Source organism: Lolium rigidum, chromosome 4 (assembly GCF_022539505.1).
Source record: "Lolium rigidum isolate FL_2022 chromosome 4, APGP_CSIRO_Lrig_0.1, whole genome shotgun sequence".
NCBI classification, from domain to species: domain Eukaryota; kingdom Viridiplantae; phylum Streptophyta; class Magnoliopsida; order Poales; family Poaceae; genus Lolium; species Lolium rigidum.
The window spans coordinates 139,077,725-139,085,991 of record NC_061511.1 but is presented as its reverse complement, the minus strand read 5'-3'; the positions used below and the strand labels follow the sequence as shown (position 1 = coordinate 139,085,991).

The following is an 8,267-nucleotide window of genomic DNA, read 5'->3' as shown; positions in this document are numbered from 1 at the left end:
TGATGAACACAGCAACATGGAGGATTGAGTTGGGGGTAAGTTGCCATAGTTGGATTTCATACGTTCGCAAGAGATGAAGGAGGAATCCATGAGTGGGAAGCGAAAGGCCTCGGTATAGGAAAGATAAGAACATCACGGTAAAGCCAGCAGGAGGATCAGGCCGAGAAATCGCACCTGGAAGGATTACGTTTCCCGCGTCAGAAGATATCAATCCCAGGCTTCGGGATCTCTTTTCGTCACGCTTGGTGACGGTTGACGCTACCCAGTCTCCGGGCTTGACCATTGAACTCGACGGCGCTGGCGGCGCCGGAGCTGGAGGAGGAGCGCTAGGAGCGCTCCCCTTCGGAAGGGAAGAGGAGGACTTGGCGGCGGCACCTCCGCTGGTGGAACTGGCGGCGGCGGCAGGATTCTTCTTCTTCACCATTGTGAGATCTGATGAAGATTGGGAAAGCAGCGGTGGCGGCGCAGCAACGGCAAAGAAAGGAAGAAGGGGAAGAATGAGGAGATGCTACGGGAACCGTGGAGGAGATTAGGGATTTTTCGCCCTTTGGAGATTTTAAGAGTTGTGTAAGCACGTGGCGCTTGAAGAAGGGGAGGAACCGGCGGCCCACTATTCCCACGTTGTGCGAAAATCGAGGAGGCACCTCGGTCACCACGCGTGCACTGATCAAGCCCTAAAAACTGCCCGCGCAGAGCTAGGGTGGGCCCGTCAGGTCAAGTCTTGTCCATCAGTCCACAGCAGTTACACGTCAACAGTGATGTCATAAAAAAGGCTAGAAGCATTCGAAGGAAAAATGAAAAGTTATCGGATGAAGGACTTGAGTCTACGCACGAATTGCAAGCATCCGTACCTAGACTCGGGGGCTACTCCCATCGGGAGCGCTGACGCGCACCCGATAAAATGAAGACATAGCAGATTCAAGATGAACAAGGACAATGAAGGAGAAGAACATCAGGAGAAGACATGTTTTAGTCTCTACCCGAACTATCTTCGGCTAGACACTCGGGGGCTACTGACGTGGGCACTACCCTTCGGGTAACCGACATTACCCTATCCTGTACTGACTAATTGGAGGCCCATGAAGACACCTGAAGGCAAGATGGGCCACTAGGTCGGTGCACCGGAAGGTTCCTTGACGGGCAAGACAAGGAAGCGATCGAACAAGGAAAGATCGGATCTAAAACTACGTCAAACCTAGTCGTGCTCGGTGAGACCTCTTGAGACCTGGCCTCCTATATAAAGGCCGAGGAGAGGGGCTGCCGAGGGACATAATCAATCTTAGCGATCTTAGCCAGCAAAAGCTTAGAGCTAGGACACCCTAGCAATTAGCCAACTCGACGAGATCTCAGCCGAACTATTCGGTACCCCATTGTAACCCATTATCATCATAATCAAGAACAGACAGGCAGGACGTAAGGGTTTTACCTTATCGAGGGTCCCGAACCTGGGTAAATCGCTCTCCCCGCTTGTCTGTGAACCGATGTCTCGTGTCAGCTTGCAGGATTCCGTCAACCCTAAGCCCCTATCGGAGGGCATTGGCGAGGAGTACCCTCGACAGTAGTACCGGCTGGGCTGCTATATCCTTTTCTTCTTCCTCATCTCCTTCTTAAATGGCTTGGTTCCCATGGCTTGCTTTTTGTTCGATGTACCTGATTGCACACAAGGTATTTGAATGAAGTAGCATACCATCCAAGGGTGTATCAAAAGCATAGTTGGAAAGGAGCAAATTCACCTCTTGTTGTATAGTTTTGGCTCGTGCTCATGTCATTGGGCCACGAGGTGGACTTGGTGGTCTTGAGGCGGAGGTGTCCGAAGGCCACCCCGTATCATATGGGCTCATAGGGCTGCACTTTAATTTAATGAATGTGTGTTGGAAGGGACGGACTGACAGAACCCGTTTTCCAATACTATGAGTTGCATTAGAGGGGTTTATGTCGGGGACCAATGATCTTAGGCTGGTGCCAATGCATCACCCCACTATAGCCTCGCCACGTCAGCTTTTCCCTCACTCTCACCCCACTCTCACCTCACTCTCACCCCACGGTGCCAGTGCACGGGCTATAGTGCCAACTCTCACTTCTCTCTCCTCCCTACCGCCTCCCTACCGCCTCCCTATCACCCCCACTAGCACCGCTATCGCCTCCCTCTCGCCCCGCTCTCGCCTCCAACGCGGGCTATAGGCGGGCAGTACCGCGCCCTAACGCCGGGCGCCCGCGCCACCGCCCGATGCTACCGTCTCGCCCCTCTCCCGCCTGCCTCTCGCCCCGCGCCGGGCGGTAGCGCCTCCACTCCCGCCCCCATTGGCACCAGCCTTATTGCTATGGTGAGATATTTATGTCTTAATGATTCCAATACTTGCTCATGAAAATGGCTCTAGGACCCATCATAAGAGGTGCACTTGCTCATATTTATGGCTGCGCTTAATTTAGGCTTCGCTCCTAATTGAACGAAACTTGACAAAATATTTACCATGTTGTGTAGGACTCTGATGTTAGTAAATCCATGCCGCTCTCGGAAACATTTGTCTCATATAAGGGCACACACACTTGAGCTTATCCTCTTGCTGCATAGAGGATTGAGCTTTCTCTCATTGAGAGCATGTACATACTGGTATTTACTTTCTGCATTTTATTTTATTGCAAACTATGCACACAAAATACCAAAACTGCTGCATTTTTATTATTGTTTACTTGTCAAATCCGCTAACCAATACCTTCAGCTTCTCATGGGTTTGATAATCTTTCTTATTCAAAAGTACTACAATTGATCTCCTGCACTTGGGAGCCATCAGATAGCCGTGAAAGCGGCGGCCGGTCCACGGTTTCTTAACTGACCGGTAGAGGAGAGGCGAAGGTCCGGTGGAGCTGGAGACTAGGCAACACGACCACAACCGATGCACGTTATGCGGCCGCCGCCACCAATTATCACTTCTGCCAAGCGCCGACCCCTGCCGCCGCCCCGCCAACCGCTGATTTCAGTCTATTCTGCCCAGCCTCGACCTCACCGACCGCAGCACTCGAGTTGTGGTCGATGCCTCCATGTCCCCCCGCGCCAATTCGTTTGGCTGGAGCAGCATGACGAATCGGCCGAAGTTGCAGGGGTTGGGGGAAGCGGTGGTCGCATCCTGCCGGAGAGGATCCGTTTGATTTGGAGGGCGTGCGGCGCCACATTAGTGGAATTCTTATGGCACTAAATTGGTGGAGAATTTCATAGAGAGATGATACGGAGAGACAAGAGAAAACATGAAATATCTTTATCCAGTCAAAGCGGTGAGGTAAAATGCCAAGAAAATAAACGTTACCAACAAAACCATGGTCGTGGCACCTCCTCAGCATGTCTTCAAACCGATGTCACCTATTAACCACCGGAGTAGAAAATTCTTCCTATAAATGTTGAAACACTACCCTCTCAACCAGGCCATCTGAAAGGGGCAAACGAATCTGGGTCGTCCAATCAGGTTGCAACAGTAAAATCAGCATCCCACTTCTCACCTCAGCCGTCGGATGCAGTAATTTTTCTTTCACTACTTGCTTATCTGGATGACTCCATGACGGTTGGGCCCATGTGCGTGCGGGGCCAGTGTTTCAGCGAGCGATCCAGCATAATGACCACGTCCGTTTTGCCGGAATGGTGAAAACCTAGATCGAGATTCACTCCCCAATCCCGTCCATCCTCTCATCCCCAATCCTCGTCTCTCCTTCTCCCCAACCGTGGCGGCGCGCGTGGAGGAGCGGGAAGGGACGACGGTGACCCGTGCGGCGCCAGCGGTGGCGGACTCGCCCTTCCCCGCGCGCGAGGAGACGAGATCGCGGGGGCCCTCGTCCTGCGCGAGTGGCGGCGTGCGGCTCCTGTCCTCTCGGCTGCGGGACTCGAGGGTCTCTCGCGCCTAGCGACGGCGCGGTGGAAGGCGGCGGCTGGACGGGGCAGTGGAAGGCGGGGGCGCGCCAGCCCCGCCGGTGGGAGGCCGGCGTCGCGGCCGCCGAGGGGATTGAGGCGGCGGCCCGCCGGCTCAGAGGTCGAGCTCGCGCCGTCTCGCCCTCCCGGCCGCGTATGCGGGTACAACGGCGGCGGCTGCCTCGGGAGAGGAGGATGTGGCGGCGGTCCTTGGTGCGGGAGGGGCTCGAGGAGCTCGACCACCCCCAGCGCGTCCCCTGCTCCATGGTGACCGGCAGAAGTGGCGCTCGCCCGCAGGTATGCCCTCGTGGCCTCTCCCTCCCCGTATTTGCTCTCTTTCTCTCTCCTGTCTCTCACCTCCTCTGCCTCCTCCCTCTACATCTTCCTCCAGCACGGCAATGGAAGAGGATTGGGGACGAGGTGAGGGCAGCGACGACCTCCTCATCCAGCCTGGTCCCGGCCTTGAGCACGGCAGCGACCACCCCGTCCTTCCCCGTCTCCTCCTCGATCTGCCTGCTCCACCTACAGGTCCCTCTCTCTCTCCCTTCTCTCTCTCTCTCTCTCTCTCTCCCTTCTCTCTCTCTCTCTCTCTCTCTCCCTCTCCCTCTCCCTCTCCCTCTCCCCCTCCCCCTCTCCCTCTCCCTCTCTCTCTCCCTCTCGCTCTCGCTCTCCCTCTCCCTCTCCCTCTCGCTCTCTCTCTCCCTCTCTCTCTCTCTCTCCCTCCCTCTCTCTCTCTCTCTCTCTCTCTCTCTCTCTCTCTCTCTCACTCTTGGCATCCAACCAACCCGGCTAGAAGGTTTTGAAGATAGAACCCTTATGACTATGTCTATTTTTATTTAGGTGGAGTACAGGTCAACATTATGTGATACTTCAGAAGTACTTTTTCCATTGAGGTATATTTTACCTTTGATTATGGTTAATTAATTGAACAAAACAAGTTTGTATCTTGAGTCTATCTATTTTTTTAAGGGATGTATATGACAGTAATGTATCATAGGATTGCAAATGCCTTTACATTTTTTTTGTATTTGACAGATATTTAGGTTCTATTACATGCTTGGCTATAGAGGTTTGCAAAACTGGGCATAGCATGCCTTGCCAGCCACCATTCTTGTCGTTACCCTGGTCATCTACACCAGGTAGTTAATTCAGCTCCTTGATTCTTGTTGTTTCACATCAAAATGCATCAGCAAAAGTTCAAACAAATGCTTGTTTATGCAAAAAGTTGCACGCTGCATCATTTTCTTGTTTTCCTTTGTGTCATACTTTCTCAAGATACTAGCATATTTGCTATTTTTTCTTTTTTATGTGATAATATTGCACCTGCTGGGTGCAGAACCATGGGGAGTAAAGGGGTAAAAAAGAAGAACTGAAGATGGAACGAAGAAGTTTCACAGGAAGATGGCACAAATACCCTGGCTCTTCCTTGATGTGGCAGGTCAGTAGGTGAGACAATGTGACTTAAGAGGAGTAATGAAGTTCCCATGTGCATGTATATTTTCTTACCAACTGCAGGTGTACTTGTTTTTGTTCAGACAGACAAAGCTCTAGCTTAGAAACTTCTTGGGCTAATCGAATTGGTGAATACCATGCTACATAAGCAGATTATTTATTCCTCTTTTTATTGTTTTTTCTCGTCTCAAGAGATCCTCATAAATAGTACCTTAATTTAGCTCTTCGGTTAGCAATATAATGATCTGCCAACCTACTGATTACCTAATTTTTAGCAACACATGAAAAATAAATCCACAACTCAGTTTTGGTATTATTTTATTTTTAAATTGGGTTTAGGATGGATTAGGAGCGCCCTCTATCATACTTCGTCCGAATTATTGCGAGTTGTGTGTTGCGAGTCTTCGACACGAGGTTGGTTCTATTTACTTTATTTTGTATTCGTCCGAATTATTTGTTGTGGCCCTTTGCATTTGGGCTTATGGCGTTAGCAGTTTTTCTTGATATATCGGTTTGCTTGCCTCAGGGACACGATGTTTCCAAGCTAGACAAGAGGGTTGAGCAGGGATGCAGCTTCTTTCCATCGCTAGGTGAGGACTCAGGTTGTACGAGTAGTTTCTTACTTCAAGGAAATGGTAATGTGGTTTGTTACTGCAGAACGTTTATATGACATAATTTGGTCCAACCCTGTGTTTTCCCGCTGTAGCAGTAATATGTGTTCATGAGGGTGTTGGTGTTTAAATAATGTCGTGGTATTTGATCTCAAAAAGAAAGCAGTAGTATGTGTTCCGGTTCCCTAGAGTGATCTCCCAATTCATGTACAAAATGGAATTAGGCTGATTGAATTTCTATCATACTGTTTGTTTTGTTATGAAAATAAAACTATTTGTTGGCCTTCTCTCTGCATATTTATCCATGACAAGCTGATTGAATTTCTATTATACTATGTGTTTGTCATGGTTAATAGTTATGCTACTTGGGGATTAATAAAAATGTACTGCAAACTTTTGAAATCGATGAGTTCTGTCTATGCAATTGATAATACCTTTCAAAACATTGCTCTGTGGAGTTTCTTCTCTGATGTACGATATAATGATTATCATCCAGCTACTAATTTTCAGCTCATGTACTCGCTAAATTCTTCTTGAAAATTTGATTGAGTTACCAGTTTGTGTTCCTGTTATGTCTGTGGCTATGACGGGACGGAGAGCTTCTGCGGAAGCCAGAAGAGCTCCTCCCGGTGTTGTTGGAGCTGCTTCGGCGGCAGCGGGGGAAGAAGAGACATGAAGTAGGGGTCAAAGAAGGTCACGGGGTTGTCCCTCCGATATAGGTGCCATCAGCGTCAGAGTCGGCATCGTCATCTTCCTTGGTGTCACTCCGAGCTCCAGGACATCAGGTATGAGACACAAAATTTCTCCCTCCACTCAGATCTTACACGGTTGCCTACGACTCCCACGTACTCATCCTCCTCACGTCGCCACTGGGTCTGCACTGCTAGCAGAGTTTTCCAACATATTGGCGCTATAATTGTCAATTGAAATATGGTGTAGAATGAAGCTATATATTTGTTGTATAATGCCAAGGGCTACGTAGTTACGTAATATTGTAGTTAAATTTGGATGGAAGCATTCAAATACATAATGTGTCCCTTCTCCAGCTCTTTGTGAAGGTTTCCCATACCTTTATAGGCTTATACGGCTTTACTATCATTTTTTGAACTTTTAGGACGTTGTAGGTTAATACTGCTTTACTATCAATTTTTTGCCTCACAATTTCATTTCCAGAGGTCATAATCTAATTTCATTATTTAATTGAGTTGTTGTCTCTGACATTTGTTTTATCCAAAATTAAATGAGTATCAAGCTCTTGATGGTGGCTGCCTATTGTTTCATGCATAAATTAATTGTAGGTTCCCGTATTTTGGTTCAGTTGATATGTTTAATAAAAAGCAATGATGATAGTTTTCAAATGTTTTTTATGTTGATAAATGAATTGTATGTTAATAAAAATAGATTAATCTAAATCATCCTTTCGTTTTCCCCCTTAAGATTGGCTCTCTCTGCTTCCTGAAACAGAAAGGGAGCAAGCTGGAAGCGTTCATAAATAAAGCTATAACAGACAAGCATTTTTCTTTTCGTTGCTGCTCTGGGTTGATTATCATAGCTGCTTCTTTCTGCAAAGTTTCAAGCATCTCCAGGCCTCCCTCCATGTCAAGCATGACAAGGCAGCAAGGTACATCTTCACCTGTGTTCTCAATTTGTAGGTCTATAGATTTTTTTTTGTAAGAGGAAGAGCAGTGATTTATAGGCAGAGCAAGATAGACGATATTATACACTTCCATGTTCAAGGCAAGCACATCAGCAGTTTCAGTTCAGAGAAGGGTGCTTTAATTGGTTGTAGTTGTTTGGACTTTTGAATTGTTGTAATATGTTATATTGCCCTTTTCTATTGGCGATTGCGGTACTTCTCAAGTATCTGTCGCAGCCCATGTACATGCCATGGTCTGAAACTGAAAGTGTAAGAATTATGATCTCATCGTCTATGTCTTCCACAGTGTAAGAATCCTATATATTTTAGATTTATTTGTGCAATTTCATTTGTGCTACTTTTAACACAATCTGTAATGGTATCAACCTCGCTGCCTATTGTACGAATCCCTGGTCAGATCGTGTCCTCTCACCCAGTTCTTATATAGCATTATTTATAGAGTAGTTTGATTCACTGTTGTTTCTCACTTTTCAGCTGCACTGCAGGGAATGGTGGTGGAGTGGTGCGAGTCAAGGAAGGGCTAGGAGAGGTGAGAGCATCCCACTAACCGCCACGCGATGGCTAGCAAAGGGATTGGAGTTAGCTCTCGCTCATCTGTTCTAGATCCAGTATGTTATTCAGCTCATTAAAATTGTTGGTGTTGATGATAATT

General features: G+C 48.0%; 1 long non-coding RNA gene across 1 annotated transcript; it reads left to right on the top strand.

Annotated features, from left to right (window-relative positions):
- The first annotated feature begins 4,733 nt into the window (after positions 1-4,733).
- LOC124706817 lies at positions 4,734-5,325 on the top strand. The gene is made up of 3 exons (XR_007004600.1): positions 4,734-4,788; positions 4,931-5,034; positions 5,232-5,325. It is a non-coding gene; the product is annotated as an uncharacterized LOC124706817 (long non-coding RNA).
- Positions 5,326-8,267: the final 2,942 nt, after the last annotated feature.